This window comes from Saccopteryx leptura, chromosome 9 (genome assembly GCF_036850995.1).
Source record: "Saccopteryx leptura isolate mSacLep1 chromosome 9, mSacLep1_pri_phased_curated, whole genome shotgun sequence".
Taxonomy (NCBI): domain Eukaryota; kingdom Metazoa; phylum Chordata; class Mammalia; order Chiroptera; family Emballonuridae; genus Saccopteryx; species Saccopteryx leptura.
In genome coordinates, this window is record NC_089511.1 from 13974266 (window position 1) to 13999074 (window position 24809).

Consider the following 24809-nt stretch of genomic DNA (forward strand, 5'->3'; position numbering starts at 1 on the left):
ACGTTATTAAAAGAGGAACTAGACTCCAAAGAGCAAAAGTACAGGCATCGCGGTGTTCTCCTGTGACTAATGTGGTGAGTGTGGAGGCCAGGGCCAAAGGGGCAGGGCCGTGTCCCAGAAGCCTCGGTGTTCCAGAGCATGGTGAGTCTCTTCACACAGAAGGAAAAGCCACCAGTAAGTAGATCAGTCACCACAGTGAGGCTACAATCTCCAGATAGATAACCACCTATCAGAATATAGCAAATATTCTACAAAAAGTGAAAAAGGGGCGGGGATTAGAAAAAAACAATACCAGAAATACCTAAAAAAAATTAAGTTTTATAAACAATATTAGTATCAGACATAAAAAAATATATTGTAAGAGCAATTAATTGGGAAGCATAGAGAATTTTAAGTGGATAAGAATTCAATTCATGAAGAAGACATAATATCACTGACTTCGTTTAAATTCAATAGCTTCAAAAAATCACAATCAATTTTTAAAATGTATATCGATTCTTAACATGCTTCTCTAAAAATCCAATAGTTCAGACAGAACAATAATTAAACAAGAAACTAAGATGTGGGAGAGTTAAATGATTCAAGGCTTGCTAATATTTATGTATACATACATCTAAGCATAAATGTACACATGTACACATGTATGTATATCTGTGCATGAGTGCCCATATAAATACAGGTAAGCCATATGTAATCATATGTTATTTCTTCCCAAACTGAAAGTACACAATATTTTCAAGTGCACATGAAATAGTACCTGAAAAATTGACCGTGTATATCCCATTAACAAGAGCTAAATTCTAAAGAGTAAGAAAACGCAAAAAAAAAAAAAGATGAGTTATGTGAGCATGGACTACAGTTGCCTGAAAGGAGAGAGGAATGATTTGTGGAGCTTTGGTTGGTACACCAAGGCAGGTCTCCTGGAGTCTGAAAGCAGGGGCAGAGGAAGGGATGAGGGCCACTGCTCCCCTGTCTTCCGATGTTTTCCTTTATGCCTCTTTCTACAATACTGCCAACCTCACCACGTGGTACCTCTGATCTCCTGGTCTTTATGTTTTACTTTCTTCCTCAATCAAATTGTTTTCCTTTGCAAAAAAATATCCCATAAGTCTTAGAGTGTTTCTCAAGACAAACATATCATCGGAAATAAATAGCATTCCACAGTATCAGTTTCAAATTCTCAAAAACCAGATGTGCTTGGTTTAAGGGCTCGTTCCTAATTCCAGAGACTGTAGGAGCTCTGATGGGGAAGCATGGCTCCATACCCCGCTAGTGCATGCTGTGAGGGCGGATTCTTTGAGAAGATACTCATAAGTGCAGGTGGGAAGATGACTACATGTGGTTGGAAAAGGGAACAAAGATAAAATCATTAAAAATCTTAGTTTGGTAAAACAATAAGATGGGAAGATAGAACGATATTCAACAGAACAGTTTTCAATCATCCAGTTTAGCTGGGCGCTAACGATTAGCACCCCTTGGCCTGAACTGTCTAATAACAGCACTTTGACCTGGCTCAGTCAGGTCTTGGGCACCTACAGACAAAAAGTTAGTACTGATATGGAGCCTTTGAATCTAAAAGTTTGATTCAAGAATGTGAATAATTTAGACCAGTAGTTGAATCGCTGCATTGAGTACCCACATTTCTGGGTGTCAACCTTGGTAATTTCTCCTTAAAATTGAACTGGCTTTATGTCCTTGGCAAAAATACAGGTTTCATAACCAACTAAAACCATTCAGAAATAGCCCTTATAAAGCCATATTTGCAATAGTATGTCTAGTTAAAGCTTAATTTTTTTTCTTACTCACAAATTTATAATATTTTAAAACACAATGGCCTTTTTAAATATGTTAATCCTAAGGCAACTCTTCTTAATTCCCAAATGATAATTGCCAAGACTGCAGACTCACTGATATGAATTTAATCTGATGGAAAGTCCCTTGGAAACACCTTTGTTATATGTCTGACCAGAAACATACAAGTTACTGCACCCCCAAGAAGCTCGCTTTTTCTTTGGACAGTTCTGAGTGAGAACCTTCTCCTTGCTACTACAAAATATAAGAAAAAATTATTATTCTCAAATAATATATAAATGTCAATATTGATTAATTATAGTATGTTAAAATTATGCATACCCAATGAAAATAATAATAGATTTTTTTAAAAAGCTATAACTGTTGAGTCCACTTCTCATGCAGCCTACACTCTCACCACCTCACTCTGTCACTGCTTGAATAAGCATCCCCACTGCCTTCAGCTATCCCACTGCACTCTCACCACCTCACTCTCCCACTGCTTGAATAAGCACCCCCACTGCCTTCAGCTATTCCACTGCACTCTCACCACGTCACTCTCCCACTGCTTGAATAAGCACCCCCACTGCCTTCAGCTATTCCACTGCACTCTCACCACCTCACTCTGTCACTGCTTGAATAAGCATCCCCACTGCCTTCAGCTATCCCACTGCACTCTTTCCACCCCAAGGAGCTCACGAGGTTCATTCTTCTATTACAGACGTATTGTAATAGTTTCCTTTTCCACCTTAAAGCGGGATGCTCTCAACCCGACAGAATGGCAACCGTACATTTAAGTTTGATTCCGGGATCTGATGGATGCTTATACTTAACAGTCCCAGTATCTCCCCAGTTCTGATATTCTGTCATTCCATGACAAGACTAAGAGAGTCACTCAGGTGCCCCTTGACACGGCTTCATCTTCAACATGGAACAGACTGATTCCTCCATGATATGTAAACATCACGCCATGTCAGAATACATCAGCTGTCTCCTTCCCACAGATATGGGCGACAGCTGTTCGTCTGACAACGGAGAATGCTGTCTGCCCTGGGTGGCTCCGGAGTCCTGAAGCAGCTTTTTGTCTCAAGCAGAAAGATGACTCTTCACCCTTAGGAGATGCAGATGACAAAATCCCAGAAGGCAAAAACAGTTGGGCTTCAGAACGATGCTAATTTTGAAACAGCACATTTCTCCTTTCTGGCCTGGTAAGTCAAAACCATCTGGTTATTTGCTTCCCTGTGCTCTTATTAAGGACTGTTCTCTGAGTTCACTTTGGAGAATTTTTATCCGGTCAATAATTTTTAATTTCCTATTGAATGCTCAGGGCATCAATACTTCTCACTGTGCGCTGGCGATGTAACAGTGCTGATCCATCTAACAAGATCTAACATGGTGATCTCTGATATCCTGTGGGCAAGGCTAGCTCAAAGTGGGCCACATTCGTATTCCTGTGGATGACGTGATAGTTAATGTTCTGTGACAAGTTGACTGGATGTGGAGGAGATGGTCAGGGATCTGGTTAAACATTATTTCTGGATGTGTCTGTGAAGGTCCTCGTACGTGAGATTAGTATTTGCTTTCAAAGACTGAGTGAAGGGGATTGCCTTCCCCAGGATAGGTGGGCCTCAGCTAAAACCTGGAAGGCCTGGATAGAACAAGGAGGTGGAGGAAGGGATGATTCATTCATGTTGAGCTGGGGCCTCTGGCCTGCTAAGCCAGCTCCTGCTGGTCCTCGGGCCTTCAGATTCCGCCTGCACTCTCCAGCACCCGAGCACCGAGCTCACCAGCTCTCAGGCCTTCGCGCGGCTCCACCCGCTCTCCTGGTCCCCACCCGCCCCCCCCACCACCACTAATAGCATCCCCTCACTGTCAACCGGCGCACTCAACTTTTACAACTCTGCCTAATATTACCTTGTTTTCAATGGACAGCAGAAGATGTACATAAACTTAAATAAATAGATAATCAAATAAATATAAATGTCTTCTGTGTTTCAGACGATGTGTTAGGCTAATGAGGAATACAACAGTAATCATGAGCACTTCAAGCTTTGCTCCAAAATTTTTATTCCCTAAAGGAGGAGATAGATTGCTTTTTTAAACACAGAAAAAAATAAAATAAAACAATGGGACATTGTGGTAAGTGTTAAAAATAAAATTTAAAAAGTTAACTTTAAAAAGTTAACATAGGCCCTGGCCGGTTGGCTCAGCGGTAGAGCATCGGCCTGGCATGCGGGGGACCTGGGTTCGATTCCCGACCAGGGCACATAGGAGAGGCGCCCATTTGCTTCTCCACCCCCCCTCCTTCCTCTCTGTCTCTCTCTTCCCCTCCCGCTGCCAAGGCTCCATTGGAGCAAAGATGGCCCGGACGCTGGGGATGGCTCCTTGGCCTCTGCCCCAGGCGCTGGAGTGGCTCTGGTCGCAGCAGAGCAACGCCCCGGAGGGGCAGAGCATCGCCCCCTGGTGGGCAGAGCTTTGCCCCTGGTGGGCGTGCCGGGTGAATCCCGGTCAGGTGTATGCGGGAGTCTGTCTGACTGTCTCTCCCCGTTTCCAGCTTCAGAAAAAAAAAAAAAAAAAAGTTAACATAGATGACAAGAGGAATGATCTATTTTTGATAGCGTGGTCGTCAGTTCTAAAGTTGTGATTCAGGGACTAGCCAGGTGCAGTGGAGGTGCATGGGGGTTCAGGGACCGGCCAGGTGCAGTGGAGGTGCATGGGGGTTCAGGGACTAGCCAGGTGCAGTGGAGGTGCATGGGGGTGATCCACACGCAGAGAAGAGTCCCAGATACTCAAGAATCTAAAAGAAGAGAAGCAAGTGTAGATAATATGAACAAAGATAGTGGAATAGGAGGAGGTTGGAGAAGTAGACAGAGGCAAGTTCACGTAGAGCTTTTGGAGGATAAGAATTTTGTTCCACACTCAATGTGGAGCTACTAAAACCTTTCATTTATGGCTTGCTTTATTTTAATTGATATGCAATCAACATAAAGTGAGGTCTTAAGCATTCAGTGAGATGAGTTTTGACACCTGTTATCACCCATGGAGCCACTCTTCAAAACAAGATATGGAAAATTACAACCTTCTCAGAAAGTTCCCTGCGACCTCGCTCCAACCAATTTCCTTCTCACCATTTCTGCACTCATAGCTGTCACCCTCATGGCAACCCTGGCTCTGATTTTGTCTCTCATAGCTAGTTTTGTATGTGTCTGGATTTCAAGTAAGTGAAATCATATGATATGTAGCATGATCTACTTTTAAAAGCTTTGAATATGAGGCTTAATATTTTGTCTGTGCAATGTTATCAAATAAAGTAAGCAGGTATGCTCTTATAATATATAATACCAATTGCATGGGTTTAAAATGATATATTATACATGTAAATCTTAGAATCTGTACAGTATGTATATGAATCTGTGTGTACACACATGCACATACACACATATTCTAAAGTAAGGCAGTAATAATAAAGCTAGAGAGAACAAGGAGATTTCAGATTTCTGTTGTGTCAAAATTTGCAGAACTTGTCCATGATGGAGTATGTCAATGAAGAAAGGGAGTAAATAGGATGTCACCTTGGAAACTAGGTAGATGGAAGCTAGGCAGTGGTGGCACCAATCCAAACATGTGTCCTGAACAGTGAGATGCATGGGAGGGGTATTACTCCAGGGCAGATACAAAGTTGGCAGCTTAGGTGTGCTAACAGGAAAACCACAGAGAGCTGCCGTCTGAATTCATAACTCTAGAAGTGATTAGCATGCCAATGGTGCTTGAATCCTCTGGAAGTCATGACACTTATTAGGGGGTGAGGTGCAGTCTGCAAAAGTGTCCAAAACTAAGCCCTGGGAAAACTCTACAGAGAGAGTTGGGATAGAATCAAGCCAGCAAAGGGAAATGAAAAAGAAAAAGCCAAGAAATTCATAGGAAAATCAGTAGAGAAGGGAGCTCCAAAAGTCAAGATAGGAAAGTATTTTCAAAAGAAAGTAATGGTTTACTCTTTTGAAAGCTAATGAATACGGTGCAAGGGAGTCTGATGAGGACAGTCTGGAAGTCTGGAAGTCCTCAGTAACTGGGTCAGGGCAGCTTCCGGCGAACAGACTAGCAAGATTAGGTCAGGGTGGGTTGAAGAGTGACAGGAGTATAAGAAAATGGAGACAGCATGTGCGAACAGTACTTGGGAGAAGACTGACTGACAGACAGCCGGGGACATTCACAAAAGAAATGACAGTTCAACTTTAACTTCTGGATTGTACTTAACTAGGGAGCACACAATAGGTCATCTAAGCAGAGACAACAGAGAAGGGAGACAGAGGTGTATGTAAACCAGAGGTGTCCTTGGGAGAATGTTTGTCGACGATTTGGAACAGAGAGGAGATGTGTAAGCAGAACGATGTGTAAGATGTGTAGATGTGTAAGAAAGGCGATGCGTTTCTATTTGGCAATGCCAGAGAAAGCAAAATATATCTATCAGCAATTAGTTGAGAAGCTTTCATGGGGCCGGGGTCCTGTGCCTTAAAAAGAACATCTATCTTTTAAAATCGTCATGTTGGGTTCTTCGTGAGTTTCTATGCCAGTGAGCCTGTTCCTCCCTGTCCTTTTTCTTATTATAGCTGCTGCGTTTCCTGTAGAACTGATCTGTAGAAAATCCTGCTGAAGGAACAGATTGCAGACACCACCTCTAGTAGCTTCAAACTTTCCAAGGTTTGCACAATTTTCATTTTCTGGTGATCAGTCAGGATGAATTTTATAAGTCTCAATCATGAAGAGCAACAACTAATTTCCACGTTCCTCAGAAGAGCAAATCTGTTCCTTGCAGCAGATATCAGAGCCAACATCCAGGGAAATTCCATGCCTTAGATGAAGAGAATTTCTTTTTTTTCCTTTTTTTTTTTTTTTTTTGTATTTTTCTGAAGCTGGAAATGGGGAGAGACAGTCAGACAGACTCCCGCATGCGCCCGACCGGGATCCACCCGGCACTCCCACCAGGGGCGAAGCTCTGCCCACCAGGGGGCGATGCTCTGCCCCTCTGGGGCGTCGCTCTGTTGCGACCAGAGCCACTCTAGCGCCTGGGGCAGAGGCCAAGGAGCCATCCCCAGTGCCCAGGCCATCCTTGTTCCAATGGAGCCTCTCTGCGGGAGGGGAAGAGAGAGACAGAGAGGAAGGAGAGGGGGAGGGGTGGAGAAGCAGATGGGCGCTTCTCCTGTGTGCCCTGGCCGGGAATCAAACCCAGGACTTCTGCACGCCACGCCGACACTCTACCACTGAGCCAACCGGCCAGGGCCGAGAATTTCTTGTGACACATTAGTGTCTTTTCCGGAACAGTACCACGTCATTGTGATAGGATCATGGAAATAATAAGGGAATGTTTGACACGTTCCCTAAACCCTAGAATTGAACTACATACCTACTAAATAAGTTACATCAGAGATTAAGAAAATTGCAGTAAACTTTATTAAAGTTCCTAGGCAATGATGCAGTCAAGAGTTAATAAATGCATACATAGACTTGAGCTTCTGGTACGGCTAAATTTAATTATATGGTACACGCAAGCATTCAATTTTATGAAGGTGAAAATAGAATACCTTGCAATAAAATGAACATTGGCATCAAAGTGTTCAAATTTGCAGATTTAATGTGCTTCAAAATAGCTTCATTTTATCACCGTTCAATTGCAAAAAAAAAAAAAAAAGTTAAACTCATCGAGGCATTAATATCTGAAATAGAGAATGACAACATGAAGCTTTCTTTTCTATTTCAGAACGCGTGGGGGAAATAACTGGATGTAAGAACGATCATATGAAATTTATTTGATGACAGTTAACAGCTTCTCCCCAAGTGGCCTTTAAAATAAACACACATCCATCATTTCAGGTCTCTCCAGACTGAGAGAAAGAGACGCTAAATTACAACAGGAGCAATTCACGTTCCAGTTCTCAGACTCTCTTACTCCTATCCTCCTATCTCCTTTACCATCTCACCTGCTCTTCGGAAACCTCAAGCTCTAATTCTTCCATAGCTTCACGTACATGCCTCACACTTTTGAAAATGGTTGAGTAGGCCCTGTCCAGTTTGCTCAGTTGAGAGAACATCGGCCCGGCGTAAGGTCAGACCAGGTTTGGTTCTCAGTCAGGGTACACAAGAGAAGCAACCACCTGCTTCTTTCCCCTTCCCTCTCCCATTTTTCTCCCTCTTCCCCTCCCACAGCCAGTGGTTCAATTGGTTCAAGTGTGGCCCCGGGCTCTGAGAATGGCTTGGTTTGTCCCACCGTGTCAGCCATAGGTGCTAAAAATAGCTCAGTTGATTTAAGCATCGGCCCCAGACAGGGGTTGCCAGGTGGATCTTGGTCGCAGTGCATGTGGGAGTCTATCTCACTATCTCTCCCCTCCTCACTTAAAAAAAAAAAAAAGAAAAAGAAAATAAAGAAAATGGTTAAGTACCAGTCTAGGCATGATTTAAAATACTATATGATAACAAGCATACACAAGATTTAAGACAGAATATCCAAAATTTGCACCAGAGTGAATGAGATAAGTTAATGATACGTAGCTGGATGTGGTCGAGCAGGGTTTAGTGAAGGTTTCCTGATTATCCAGTTCCGGCAGTAGATTAAGACAGTCAAGTCAAAGTCTCGGGCTAAATAAAATTTATTTTGAAACCTCATGGCTTCACTGAAATTAACAAGATTATCCAGATCATTGGCAAAAGTTTATTTCTGTTTGTGTGATGTAAAATGGCTTCAGGTGACATGGCTGTCCCAGGTGTATATTAGACACAGCTGGGAAGCCATCTGTGGTCCTCACTGCCTTGTTATTTGGGTTAAAGAAGCAGATCTATCCTTGTTGTCGCTGTTTTTCCCCCCTGAGGAGGCATGGCATTTAAAAGACCATATTTGCATCAGACTGTTTTGTCACTATTGTAAGACCTTGGACAAGGTTTTTAACCCTCTTTGGCCTTAGTTTTTCTCTTCTTAAAATAGAAAAAAATGATTGTGCCAACCCAATAAGGCGGTTATGAAAATTAAACGTGTCACCATAAGTGAAGCACTTCAGATAATATTTTGCGCACGCACAACACCCCCTGAGATGTTGTTATTTTTCTCATTAGGTTGTGTTATTATCAATACACCTGTGAAATCTCCCAGCTTCCCTACACATCACTGAGTTTCCCACTAACAATGGTCCGGGAGCACTCGAAGGCTGAGAACTAGCAGACTGATTTACATTGAGTGGACGCTAGCTAATTAAGGAAAACCAGTCAATTTTTGAATGAAATTAAATGTTTATTGTTATCCAATAACCTGGGACTATTTATTATTTAACTATGATTTTCTTAGTTAAAAAGACATGTATGTCCACTTACCACTCTAGGACAGAGAGACCAGTTCTGTATCCCTGAGTTGACTGTACCAGTTTAAGCTAAAATAAATCATATAGATCAACGTTTTGAGTCATTTTAAAAATGATAATAAAATATTATAGGATTTTTATTTAGAATTACTCTTTCCATTGTGCAATAGAACTTGAAATATTCTTTGTAAGAATGTAAACTATTTTGACCTTTTAAAAATTTGCTTTTATTGGAGAAATAGAAATATGGAACTCTAACACTACCTGATTTGTGATGTCATAGTGACCATCTAATTCCAATTCCAATGGCCCACTGAAAAGCAGAAAATCAAGGATGAGCGGTAGCCACACACACAGAAAATAGTCTTTGATATCCTATTTCACCCAATAAAAAATTAACACTCCCAAAGGAATCTTTTAAGGAGATACTTGACTGTGTTTTGCATCCTAAAAGACTGTTTCTGGCATTTCCAGATTAGACACTTGGGGCTCAGAGAAATCTGGGGACTTGCCAGATGTCATTCTATCTCTTGACCATTGCTCAGATTCACCTGTCTCCTACTTCACGCCTAGAGTCTTCCATGCATTGCCACCCTGCCCCGGGTTCCTAGAATGTAAATGTGAGGCGACTCCTGTATGGACTTGGGGAGGAAAAGTTAGGAGGGCTGCCTTGGAGTTAACAGTCTAATGGGGAAGAGCAGTCTCACCATTGCCACAGCTCAACTTGTGCCACGTGGCCCTTTCCGGGACAGATGACCTCTTCTGCCCCACCATCCTATGTACTCAGGTTACTCCGCGGTTGTCATGGTGAGAGATGCAGGCTGTGTCCTGAGCCCCGCTGGCAGAAAGCCGAGACTTGCCTAACCGCCCTTAGTGTGTCCCTCTTTCCTTGGGCTAAACAGCCAGCCGGCAACTAGACTGCGGGACACTTCTGACCACAAGGTCTGCATCAGGGGGCTAAAGAACTGTCCCTCCCTCACACTTGTGCACTAGAGAAAAAGACTGTCCTTCGGGCGACCTGTCCTCATTGAAATGCTAACCTGTCCTCATTGAAATGCTAACAGAGCACACCCCTGGTGGAGACTGAGCATGCTGAGGAGATAGATCTGTGAGGCGCTGAGAGCCACGCCTCACACCTGCGGGCACCAGGAAGCCCCGCCTCTGCATACTTGGACGCGACCTTTCCTGCCTGGCATCGCTGTAACGCCGAAGACAAGACCACGTGCCGGCGAGTGTGTGCCACAACAGAAACTCTTACACTGCTGGCAGGGCTGCAGGCTGCTGTAGCACTTTAGAAAAGCACCTGGCTGGATCTACCCAAGCGGAATGCTGGCATCTCCTAGACTCTCCTTTGCACCCCGGAGGAATAAAGTCAAAAGGTGTTTGTGGGCTGGGTGGAAAAGGTGAAGGGATTAAGCAAAGAAAAGTACTAACAGCCACAGACAACACTATGGTGACTGCAGGAGGGAAAGGGAGGGGAGGAGGTCAAGGAGGGTAAACGGGATAAATGGTGATGGAGGGAGACTTGACTTGGGGTGGTGAACACACAACACAGTACACAAATGATGGATTGTAGAATTGTACACCTGAAACCTGTATACTTTCATTAACCAATGTCAAGCCAATAAATTCAATTAAAATTGTTTTTATTGATTTTAATTTACTGTGTTTACATAGATTCTAGTGTTGCCCTGAATGCATCCCCCTCCCCCATATTCTCCTCAACATCTCCCTTGCCCCCCTCCCCATAGCGCTCTCCCCCCTTCCCTTCAGGTTTATCCCATCCTATCATCCCCTTTCCCTCTGGTCCCTTTTCCTCTGGTCCCTTTGATCTCTTCTGTCTCAATTCCGTTCCTCAGTTCTCATTTTAAAGAAGAAAAAAAAAAAGACCAACAGAAGAACAGTCACAACAAGACTACCAATAATAGCCCTGAACTAGAAAATTAGTCACCTACCCTTAGAGAGTAGAATTATTCAAAAATAACTAGTGTGTGATATATTCTATAGAACAGAGAAGATGAAAAATCCTCACTATGGATGAGTCTCCGAAACAATGTTGAGCAAAACAGACCACACAAAAGAGCCTCCTGGAAGGTTTCATTGATGGAAAGTTCAAACATACACATGAATCCGTGCTGTCAGATGGCAGCCGGGTCATCACCCTTAGGGACAGGGGTAGGAAGCAAATGGAAGAGGGTCGGACGAGGACAGGTAATAGTCTTTTATTCAAATCAGGATGCTGTTTAAAAGGCATGTTTACTCAGTGAGCAGAATTCATTGAGCTATTATTCAATGATGATTTGTGTCCTTTTCTGTATGTCAATAAAAACTACAAGTAAGAATGGCACCCTTTCTTCCATTTAAAAAACAAATCAGTTTGTTTTTATTACATGGAGACATCGGTTTTGTAACCTTATTCTACAATACGTTCTCCTGTTTTTGTATTAAATGCCAAAACCCTGCTCCATTCCTTCAACTGACTTCTGATGAAATCTATTTTTCTCCGGCATCCAGGATTCTCTTGTAGCTGGGTCTGCCCCGGACGCCCCTCTTCTGCCAGGTCCCCCACCGCTGGGCAGGGGGCCTAGGCCTGCCTTTCCCCGCCCACTGCCAATCAGCGGGCTGCCAGTTCTCCCGCCTCCCATTGTTCCGCACACAGCGCCCCTTCACAACCTGCCACGCGGCCATGTTGGCAGCCTTCAATCACCCCACCCTGGGGGTTTTCGGCCTCCTTCCTGTGACCTCCCCGGGGCCTGCCAGGCCTGAGGCACTTCCAGCAGGTCCCCTCGGGAGGCCCCTTCCCTCAGCATTGTCCTGCAGGGGCTGCATTGTTATGACGACCAGTAAAGGGCTTGCCACCCTTCAGCTGTCAAAAGCTCTCCCCACACCTTAGTCCCACCGTCTTCCAATTTTCACTTTTTAACTGAAAGCCAAACAAAACAAACACGAGGTTTGTAATCATCTCAATTTAACATTTGCGATGACAAATATAAATAAATAAAAGAAGGACTAGGAAAAAAAAAACCTGACAGGATCTGAGTGGCATTAAAAGCCTTGGCGGCCTGTGGCCTTCTCCCGTTTTGTTCTACTGTATTTCCCACTTTGTCCCCTTCTCCAGACCTCCCTCCCTGCCCCGCCCCCTTCCTAGGGCTGAGAAAGATCCACGTGGTGATGGTTTTCAATAGACTCCCCCGAGTCCCTTAACCGTGGCTTTTAGCCTCTGCTTCCTAGCAGCTTGGGGCTCCATTAAGTCAGTAGTCTTGTGGCAGCACCAGCGAAGGAGTTGGAGAGCTATTCAGTTCAAAATAACTGTTTTGGAAATTGTGACCGCACGCTAGACCCATTAGTTCAGTCATCGTTATAACGGCATTCATCTGTTTTTCCTCTGCAACCAAGTGTTTTTGAAGAACTTTGCAACTTGGCATGTTCCATTACCCAGGCCCAGCGCTAGATAACAGGGTCCCGTGAGAGAAGGTATAAAATACCCCTTATACCTTAATATAATCAGAAAAATATACATTCGCATATAGAAGGAGATGGAGCTTCAGAACTGGATGAGCGTCTGTTTGGCTTCTGCTAATTATTTGAGACTCTTTTCAAAGGAGAATGCCTTGACCGGCGCCCAGAATTTTAGAGAAGAACAATTTTAAGAACTGCATGAAAATGGCCAGGGTGAGCAGCCTCTCAGTGGTCCCCAGTGACCTCCCCTTCTTGGAATTCACACCCTAGTATAATGCCCTCTACTCAATTGTGCGCTGCATTTATGAAATGCTTCTAATGGATAGAATCAAACAAAAATGGTGGGGAGTCTCTTCTGAGACGAAGTCACTAAGGGACTGTGGCTTCTATTTTGGGTATCCTCTCCTGCAATTGGTTTGCTGGCGCTGAGGGGATTCGGCTGCCGAGTGGTAAGCTGTCCTGTGGGGATGCCCACAGGACAAGGAATTGCAGGTGGACCCCAAGGATAACCACTATCCAGAAGCAAAGGCCTCATTCCAATTCAAGGAACTGAGTCCTGCCAGCTATTATGTACATGAGCTTGGAGGTATTGAGAGAATGACACCTTGAAAGTAGTCTTCTAAGACACTTGGAGCCAGAAAACTCAGCGACGCCACGCTGATTTCTGATCCACATGTATGTGAGGCCATGAGTGTTTACTGTTGTAACAACTATGGGTTAAGATCATTTTCCATTCGTCAATAGAGAACCAATGGACAAATAGTCATATTGACTCATTACCATTGTTTGTAGAGTGTTTTATAGTTTGACTTTTGTTTTTAACTGACTGCCTTTGGAGAGACAGAGAAAGGAAAAGGGGGAGGGAGAGAAGCATTCATTTGTTGTTCCACTTAGTTGTGCATTCATTGGTTGCTCCCTGTATGTGCCCTGACCGGGGATAGAACCCGCAACCCTGGCATTTTGGGATGATGCTCTAATCAACTGAGCTAACCAGCCAGAGACTAGTTTCACTTTTTGAGAAAAGAAAACTGAGACTGAGAAAATTCTGCAGATGGCCCATGCTCACCCAGCTGGTAAGTGCCGAGCTGGTGTCAGAACCCTGATATTTTTGAACTTTGTGTGTTTCCCAAAGGAAACTGCTTTGTAAATTTAAAAAATTTTATACATGAAAACGCCCAAGGTTACAGACATTAGACGTTCTACCGACTGAGCTTTATGTTGAGAATGTAATATTCTGAAACCTTTAATAATGCAAATTTCTCACTGAAATTGCACCACTTTTAATTCTACCAATTCCCGGCATTTTCGTGGTAAGGAAAGTGTTCATTTGAAAGAGAGGAGAGGCAGATAAAGAAAAACAGAAATGATATTTTACGAAAAAAGGGTGACGGGTAAGTGAAGATTTAAAAAGTTTTGGAAACTTATGCTTTATCTTACCTATTAGTTAAAAGCAAGTGACATCTATGAACATTTTGTAATTATGAATTTATGTAAATTATGCTATACATATTTAGAAATGATAATATTAATGAATAACCACAAATCATTGCCACAAGAAAGAAATAGGGGATATTGCTGTCCACATGGAATTGGAAACACCTTCAGACACACACACACACACACACACACACACACACGACATAGTAAATATATTTTTTCAGTTATTGAAACTAAACCTGAAATGCCTATTTCAGAGGGTTATGTATTTATAATGGATCATAGGAATGTGTTGCATTATTTTGTTTTATTCAAAATGGCTCATGTTGCTCATAAAAAAAAAATCTGATATTCACCATGGCAACCAAAATATAAATCTTGATGCGTTATTTTAATAACATTTAATCTTCATAACCCATAGAGAGTTAATAGTTTGAATCTTTATCTTCTATTTACTCTTAGACTAATTTAAGATGGAATATTCTTTCTTTATAGGTGGAGATCGGGACTAGTATCAATGTTCAATAACGACTATAATAAATTAAGACAAAATTAGTGGCTTGAAACAACACAAATTTATAACCCTGCTGTTGATGGCAGGGATCTAAAATGGGTTAACAGGCTCTGTTCCTTTAAAATTATTTTTTATTTATTCATTTTTAGAGAGGAGAGAGACAGAGAGGGATAGAGAGGAGAGAGAGAGACAGAGAGAGAGAGAGAAGAGGGGAGGAGCTGGAAGCATCAATTCCCATATGTGCCTTGACCAGGCAAGCCCAGGGTTTCGAACCGGCAACCTCAGCATTTCCAGGTCGATGCTTTATCTACTGCACCACCACAGTCATGCAGACTCTGTTCCTTTTAGACGCTCTAGCAATGAGTCTGTTCCCTGCACTGTTCCAGCTTTAAGAGGCACTTGCTTAATTGGCCCATAGTCTCCTTCTCCAGCTTCAAAACCAGCAGCCTAGCTTCCCATCTTGCTTTTTCAGATCTCTACTTCCACCAGCACATCCATTAGGATTCTGACCTTCCTGGCCCCTTGTGATTGACTTAGGATCCTGGAGTAATCCATGATCATCTTACCATCTCAGATCCTTAACTTGGCCATGTCTGTACAGTACCTTTTGCCATGCAAGGCTAACATGGACACAGGTTTTAGGGATTAGGACATGGACATCTTTGAGAAACATTGTTTTATCTAACATAGCACCTATTTTGGTTTGATGCGATAACTGAGACAAAGAGGTCCAGGAGAAGGTCTTCTAGCTTGAGAAATGCTTGGGAGTTTATTTGGCTTAGGTCGAAAACACAGGGTCATGTTGTTGTATGAGCCCCATTCACTGTAATTGCAGGGAGCTTAAAGTAACTACCAGTGGAAACATGAATGGACTTGAATGACTCACTCAGACGTCCAATGTCATGTCATAACATACTCAATGTCACATACTAGCATCATCTGTTCAGAGAAAGTGGTGAACTTAGTATGCATTATTGGTGCCATCCACTGTGTGCAAAGCCCTAGGTCAAGCACTCAGCCTCTGAAGGGGGGATTGTTTCCTGCTAGAGGCAACTGAATGCTTTGGACTTTCTAGATTTGATATGATATGGCCTATTTGACTTTAAAGGGTAGCTTGAAATAGAAATAAGACTTCAGAAAATGTAATTGATCTATATTGAATATAGAAGACAGAGTGGGAAAAGACTCAAGGATTAATCTATCTATTTCTCTCTGAGCAGGTTGGAAAATTGAGTTATCTGATAGAAAAATAAAAAACTCACTACTCACGGAAGAACCAAAATTAGTATCTCACATTACTGACTCCAATTTGTTCACTTTATAAGTTTGCACAGAAATAACTCATGGTAAAATAACAACAAAAGTCTCCCAGTAAGCCCCATTTTCCTCCCAGAAATGATGATCTAATAGAATGAGAGATTGCCTAAAGAATTCTTGACCACCTGTTCTAATAAAAATAGATAAAAATTTTAAATTGCAGATGTTTCCCCTGAATAATCTCATTATTATCAATAAAAATTTAACATATGACAATAATTGTATGGTACTAAACATTAAAAAAAATAAAAGCCTGACTGGTGTTGGTGCAGTGGATAGAGCATTGACTCAAAACCCTGAGGTCTCTGGTTCGAAACTCCAAGGTCACCAGCTTGAGCACAGACTCATCCACTTGAGCACAGAGTCACCGGCTTGCACACTGGGTCACAGGCTTGAGCACAGGTTCATCAACATGATCCCAATGTTGCTGGCTTGAGCCCAAGGTCACTGACTTGAGCAAGGGGTCACTGGCTCGGCTTGAGCTCCCAGGTCAATGCCCGTATGAGAAGCAATTATTGAACAACTAGAGGGAAGGAGCTATGAGTTGGTGCTTCTCATCTCTCTCCTCCCTCTTTCTCCCTTCCTGTCTCTCTCAAATCAACAATCTTTAAATAAATAGATTTTTAAAAAAGGACTCTGAAAACCATTGTTTCTCTATTATGTTTTATAATTAATTTGAGAAAGTAAGAAAATCTTAGAGGGTTGTAAGCTCTGCCATTTACCTATGCGTTACCTTCAGCATTTTAATTAATATCTTGAGGTTTTATTATTTTCTTCACCCATGCTGATATTTACAATTTCACGAGAAAATGCAGGTGACTCACTCAGATTAGTCCCTTGGAGGGTTCCTGGCCAGGGTTCGTGCTGTTGAAAAACAACAATGAAATGTACCCACTGTGCTTTATTTTAAATGTAAATCCGAGAAGAATGTTAGTTTGATTATAGAATATTTTCAAAGACCCCCGCAAAAGAACCATTTTCTTGTATTTGAAATTAATGAATTTTATAGTTATTTAATCAAAAGTCTACTTAATCCCCATAATGTGACTAACCCCCTCCCAAGTGCCATGGGGATTGCAAAATTGTATGTGGGCTCGACTTCAAAGAATAACAACACATGAAAATGCACCGAAGTTTAAAAAAAAAAAAAAAAGAATCTATTTAAGAGGAAACCAGGAATTTTGGATTCAGTTATTCCTTAAATACAGTTGCATGGACCTCCTTACAGTTTCTCTAAATGCTAAGCTCTTTCCCCTGCATCATGCATTTGGCCAGCTGCTATTTAATAAAAGTCATGTTCAACTCTATACAAATATCAGCTTTCTATTTACTCTCTTGTAGTACTTATCATAATTTATTTGCAGTACTTAGTCTAGGCCAGACAATTTTGTAATTATTCTGCAAATACTAATTCACTGTACTATGCGCTAACATATTTTTAAACTTTGTGTTTATCTGTCACTATCTTCCCAAGACAGCCACCGAAAACTCTAAAAAACAGACGACCCCTATCCTCAGTGAGTGAAGTGAGTAAGAACACAAGGGAGTTTCTAAATCCTCTTCAGAGAAAAAAAAAAAATGTCACATGTTAAATTGCCTACCATTTCTCAATCAACTCCTTTTGACAACACCCATAAATCTGGTACAATGTCATTTTTCCAGCATCTAGTACTGTATCTGACATATATCTAGCAGTTCCACATCTGTTCTTTAAATAAGTGATGAAGCGAGTGGATTTTGATCAGAGGTAAAGGGAGGTTTATATTTAATTTAAACAATTAACTACATATATTGTTTCATAGTATATTGGTTATCCTTTTTGCTTGGTTGACAATAATTTTCACATAAAGTTTTTCAGGGCCCTGGCCGGTTGGCTCAGTGGTAGAGCATCAGCCTGGTGTGTAGGAGTCCCGGGTTCGATTCCCAGCCAGGGCACACAGGAGAGGCGCCCATCTGCTTCTCCACCCCTCCCCCTCTCCTTCCTCTCTGTCTCTCTCTTCCCCTCCTGCAGCCAAGGCTCCATTGGAGCAAAGTTGGCCCAGGCGCTGAGGATGGCCAACTGCCTCAGGCGCGAGAATGGCTCTGGTTGCAACAGAGCAACGCCCCAGATGGGCAGAGTATCGCCCCCTGGTGGGCATGCCGGGTGGATCCCGGTCGGGCGCATGTGGGAGTCTGACTGCCTCCCTGTTTCCAACTTCAGAAAAATACAAAAAAAAAAATGTTTTTCAGGACAGCCCTCATGCAATGACTGGCTGACATAGCAATACAAAGAGTTGACTCTCTGGCCAGTTCTTGGACCCAACTTGCAAGATCCTCCCAGTTTCAGACGCCCTCCTGGACGTGGCCAAAGCCTCCACTGTGGCCGACTTACCGCTCCTCTTTACCCTCTGGCCGATCCCTCCTGTCTGTCCTTCTGTTTTACAGGTGGTAACTCTGAGAATGCTTCCTAATAAATCCCCGGCCAACTCATCTCTGCATCATGAGTTTGCTTTTCTGGGAAACTCAACTCAAAATATTTCGGTGTCAGGAATACTCTGATTAAGCAGATTCTAGGATGGGGTTTTGGAGCTGGACCACCTACCCCCAGCTGGTGGTAAGAGACCCCGCGATGACTGCAGGTAGAGCACGGATAGTTCCTGGCACAAGATTATCAGTGCAATTGTCAAATCTGTCACCAGTATTGAACTGAGATAATATCCTGGTTTAAGCAAATAATATTTGTTGCTTCCATGTAGTCTGCAAGTGAGAACCAATAGCTACAAAAACAGTTGGAATTGGGTGATGATCACTAACCTTGATTGTTCAGGAAAAAGACAAGACATATGGGAGACTGGTTAATCAATGAGTCCAGGCTATGTGTCACTCACTGTTTAGAAAGGTTAGGAGTCTGAGGTTAGAATTCACATGAATATGAATAATGTTTGCATGAATGGGAGTCATGTTTAGAAGGTGAGGGATGAGAAAACATGGGGTAGAAAAAAAAAAGGGAAGAGACATCAAGTGTGAAGATCTTCCCATCCGATTACAACACCCACCAGAGAGCATCCACCATTGAACACTAGGAAGAAGACTCTTCCCTCCATTTTCAGACAGGTGTTTGCTTTGTCTTCCAACAGGGCTCCGCCATCACCAGTATTATGCAGAGTGTTTAATCTACTGATATGGAATGACGCTTAACCTCGCTTCAATTCGAGGTAGTTTATAGCAAAGCTCATATAGGGATGGGACCTTGACTGTGGGTTCCACAGGTCACGTGGCATACTGCACTGCCCAGAAGCTGCCAGACAAATGATGAAACAGCCACTTTAAGTCACCAGCCCGAGGACAACACCTTGAGAAGACAGACAGCCATCCTCCAAGATGCAGTGTACATTTTATAGCATAGATTCAGGAGCCCAGCAATTGTCCCAGTTCTTGTTACCTTCACTTATCAGGAGGAACTATTTTTTTTTTCTGACTTATTTTCTATCATCTTTACAACTTTGGGCTCTGAAGTTAAATACCTTGATTTCCAAAAGGTGAATGCTTCTTTTGGAGAATACCCAAGTCCTACTGACATATACTACAACACTTACTCTGGTCGTTTAGATGTCATAAAAAGAGCTGACCACCATTCAAGAAGCAGAACAATCATCTGAAGTGGGGTAATGCACCCTGTTCATCCAAAGGAGGCAGGCAGCTGTGATCAGGGCAGTTGTCAAATGGGTGGCGGTATGAATGAACCTGGAACACACATGCGATACAATTGGGTGCCTCTTTGAACTCTCTCGCCCACTTTTGACAGCAACTGGGCAGGTTTAAAAACCCTTTCCTAGGAAGGGCATGGCACACCAGAGTACAGACATCTCAAGAATACAGATCTGGTCATGCCACCAGGTGAGCCAGCTCGGGCACCAGCTGAGAGCAGCAGGAATCTAGGATGGGTATAGAGGAGGGGGACAAAGACTATCAGGTGCATCCCTGACACCAGCTGTTAAGGAAAGACTGTAATTCATCTCATTGCTTCTACTTGTAGACTCTATACCAAAAAAAGGAAACATAACAACAGCAGATGAGGTCAGGGTGAAGTGTAGGCTGCACTGTACACAGGGATATGTAACCAGGTCCTCTTCCAGGACTGAAGGAGCAGTCAAGAATGCTGCTGTCAGAGCCAACGGTCCCCTCCCCCTCTCGAGATAACTTTGGTTAAAGAGAGTCCTCGCCCTCAGTGACACACTTCCAAACCAGGACCTTCCTTACCTAAGGATTAATCAATGTGGAAGTATTCACGCCTTGTCCCCATGATTACCTTGAGTCATTCCAACTTAGAGTTCCCTGTAGGATGGTCTGAGGCAGTTGTTGAGACTGCACCATGGCCTGTCATCTCCCTCTGCCCAGTTCTGCTTCCTCCCTGTCCCTTCCACAGGTAGTCACTTCAAAAACCATTACCCTATAAACCTCCGGGACGCTAGTCTGTCATTCAGATTTGGCTCTAACTCAGTGAGCAACATCCGTTCTCCATCACACAACATTTCTTACTCTGCACCCCCCCCCCCCATTTCAACAGGCCATGTTCTCAATGACTCGGTGTCTTTGAACTTTATCAACTTTGAGTCTGAATGTCTGAATCCTTTCTTCTTGCAAACGCTCCTACTCTGCTGATGGCATCGGTTTTGACAGATGGGCTGTATGGCTCACAAGCCAAAAGTACTTACTATCTGATACTTTACAGAGAACATTTTCCAGTCCCTTATTAGATGATGCCCTTTGTATAGTGTACTCATATTTCCACAGATGGAAGTTTTCAGTACAACATTCTCTTTTTATTTTGTTCTACTATGAATTTTTATGTTTCTGATTCTGTATTAGAATTAAAATAATCCATCAGACACTTCCTACTTCCAAGTCCATAACCGCTGAAATTGTTTCTAGGATTAATTTTTTTTTTCGCATAACACTATTGATTTAACATTGATGTTTAAGAAACAAAGAAAAAAGTGCTATCTGTCTGTCTCCATCCTCCACCAAGGAAAATGTACTAACAGAGATGCATGGGAAAGAAAAATAATAAAATAACCACTGTAATTGCTTCTGAGACCTATTAGCATAAACCATCAGAAGCTTGACTTTCTATGTGCTAAACTGTTCTAGACAAGCTAATTACATTAAAGTGCTTGGTATTTCCAAGTTATTGCCTGATGTCATGAGTCTTTGATGATTTAGTCTGGTTGTGCACTTGAGAGCGGAATCAATGAAAACACGCTGAAATTAAAGGGGAAGATTTTCAAAGACGTGTGTGGGAGGTCTGGGCGGAACTTCCTTTAGTTCCAGACTGTGGGAAGACTGCTGTATATTACCAGAGAAAGCACAGGCAAAGTGTTAGTGTTGCTCTGCTAGTTCTAAGAGCTTGAGGATTATGTAAAACACTGTTCTTAGGGTTTCTTCTTTTTTTAATGGGGTTTATTGTAACAATACTCGTGGAAAAGAACTGAAGAAAGAAATGGAAAGAAGTTAACAAATTAAAGGAACGTCTGTTCTCTCTCTGATGACATCTATCCCTTCCGCTTCTGCTCAGGCTTCCAATGGCTTAATGGCTTTCCCCCACCTCGTTTTCTTCTCGTTTTTATCCTGGAAGCTCTCACTGCGAATCTGATTGTCCCAGCTAATTCATCCTGGAACACATCTTAGGGTGTTGATTGGCTTAGTAAGTGGCTGTCCCCACCAGCCCCCAGGAACTTCACACCATATTATCTGCCGAGCCTGGTGGCCTACAGTCATAGGATCTTCACAGAGATTTCCCCGACTTAGGGATATGGGTGGGGAAACTATAAACATGGTATACCTCGTCAGATTTCCCACATCAACCAGCATGTTGCTCTAGTTCCCCCTAAAGCAAAACCTAATAGAAAAGGCTCACCTGCCGATTGGTTATTTGGGGAATGACATACAGGGAGTGGGCGTGCAGGACAGATGACAGACGAGGTGAGTGACACAGGGAGGGAAGAAAAGCCAGGGCACACATGTGATATGGTGTCGGTCATGTCTAGGGGCGGTTAGATGCTCCATCCCCTGAGATGCTCTGAGTGGCTCTATGAAATGAGTCTCAGAAGTGTCTATTTTAGCAATGGAGGGAAGAAGCATTTACACATCTTCTCCCTGTGCACATGGGTGGCCTTGTGGGCATGAACTTGTCACCCTTTTACATTGATCATATGTGAGTACAGATCAGGTTCTGCAGGTGCCCCTTGACATGAGGTCACAGAACCCCAGATCAGAAAAGGGGAGATGAGACACTTAAAGACCGCATCTGTGCCCATGTGTTTGAGAACACGGCAAAGGTGGTTTTGAGAGGAGAGTCATTCATCCCTTCCCTCCACTCCCACCGGCTCTGCCTCAGTGAGCCCACAGCCAGTCTCGCCTAGAATGCTTTAATCTACCCACTGACTTACCCAGTTCCAGTCTGCTCAACATCTCCACAATAATTAACACCTAATGACGATATTATTATGGTTCTTAATGCCACTTTGCTTATCATTCTTTTTTTTTTAATTGAGAGGCAGGGAGGCAAAGAGACAAACTCTCGCATGTGCTCTGACTGGGAGTCACCTGGCAAGCCCCCTACTGGGGTGCTCTGCCCATCTGGGGCCTCTGCTCTATTGCTCAGCAACTGAGCTATTTTAGCACCTGAGGTGAAGCCCTGGGTAGGCGTCCCCAAACTACGGCCCGCGGGCCACATGCGGCCCCCCTGAGGCCATTTATTCGGCCCCCGCTGCACTTCCTGAAGGGTCACCTCTTTCATTGGTGGTCAGTGAGAGGAGCACTGTATGTGGTGACCCTCCAACGGTCTGAGGGACAGTGAACTGGCCCCCTGTGTAAAAAGTTTGGGGACCCCTGCACCTGGAGCCATCCTCAGCACCTTGAACCAACTTGCTTGAACCATTCTGAGCCATGGCTGCAGGAGGGAAAGACAGAGAGAGAGAGAGAGGAGGAGAAGGGTGGAGAAGCAGATGGGTGCTTCTCCTGTGTGCCCTGGCTGGAAATCAAACTGGGACTTCCACACGCCAGGCTGATCCTTTACCACTGAGCCAACTAGGCAGGGCCTTGGTTATCATTCTTTTAAAAAATCCTTATTATTTTAGGGAAAAAAAATGTATATCTTTGCAAGGCTTAAAACAATCTTATGATGGTGTCTTTGCCTGACCCTTGCTCACAGCGCCCGCTTCTCTTCCCATAATCACCTAATCTCCGCTCGAAGCAGAGTGCGAACGTCATCTCCTCTGCAGAGTCGGGCTCAGCATCCCACTCTGCTGCAGGGCCGCATGCCGCACCATGGCAAGACCATCTGTCTTTCCCATCTGACTAAGGACCAGGGATTCTTTTCTAGTGCACGTGTAGGCCTAGGCTCTGTGTGCCACAGAGTAGGTGTCAGCAATATCTACTATTAGTAAATAAATGTTTAAAAAGAATGACATGGAATAATTGTCCTTTATTCCTTGCATTTTGATAGGATCCTAATTTTCCCACACCCCGAGAGTTTCTGTACAACTGACTTATGTGGGCTCAGAGGGTATGAGTATTTTCTTTTGCTTTAGAAGTTCTAAAACCTTGACAGCAGTAAATGTAGCAATTCGTGTGTTGGGCAAATAAGTTTGTAAAGTCTGTATTTTCTGGTTTTGCTCACTTTTCTCGTTAAAAATGGCGCTGTCCACGTGAATGGCCATCACCCAGGTGATACAGCTAATTACCTTCTGCTTGAGAAGGGGCGTGGTTATGCTAATATGTGCTGGAGGAGGGATGGGATTTTCACGCAGAAAAGTTTTAAAAGGAGGAGCTAGGAGTCCATTTTGGAGGAGACCACGTTGTTGCAGGGAAGAGAGGTCACATGGTTGTAGAGAGAGCAGGCAGCCAAGATGGTGGAGTACTGAAGGAGAAGCCAGTTTGTGCAGAGTTTGTGCAGAGAGAAGGAGACGGGGAAAAGGAGGTTACTGAGAACTGGTTGGGGCCTTTGATTCTAGGAAAACTCAGATGTATAAGTAGCTTTGTGAGTGCTGAATGAGTGGGTTTTGGTGCCCGTGTGTTTGTTTTTACTTGCTGGCTGAGTACAAGGCTAGAAATAAAGAAAATGGCCCACTAGTTCTTGGCTTCCTTCTTTTTCTACAATCTATTCAAATCAAATAAGAACCTGCATGGGCCAGGCAGCTGTGACTGTGGCCGTGACTACTGGCCTTATACCGTGTCTCTACAAAAATAAAAATAAAAATAAATAAATAAATAAAAAAAGAAACTCAAACCACATGGGTTGTTGGGGTGGGGCATTCTGTGGATTTAGTTGGGTTGCATTTAATATACTTAATTTTAAAAAGTCTGTTGGAGCAAGTGTGAATTTTCATGAGACTCTCAATCCCTACCAAACTAAATGAAGAAAATGAAAAATACCTTTATATTTATTATGATGTATTCAGTTGCCATTTAAATTTGATGATACCTCTCGGTGAATGTATGGGAAATACTCTCATGAATGCTATTATGCTCATGAATGACAATCTCTTTATGTATGTGTGCAAACACTAAAATAAGTTAATAGATTATGATTACTATGAGTAATCAATTGCATGACAGAAGGCAGTTTGAATTCACTTTCTGATACAGAGGCCTTTCTAAGGAAAATATTTTTTTCACTAATACATAAAGAAAAACTGAGTGCTTCAGCATTGGGTGAGCAGGATGGAATTCTTACCAAATGGGAGAATCGCTTCCTTGAAGGGGAATCGTTTAAGGATTATGCTTAGTGGATGCAGACAGACCTCCCATACATAGTCTGAAATCCCACATGTATGACTTCAGACTGGATGTGGGCTCAGCGAAGCAGAACCAGTGAGAATGGAGAGAAGGGATGCAATGACTCTTCTCTCAAAACCATGACTTTCAGTCTTTAAATCTCAGTTACTTTCTCTTAAAAAAAATTGCAA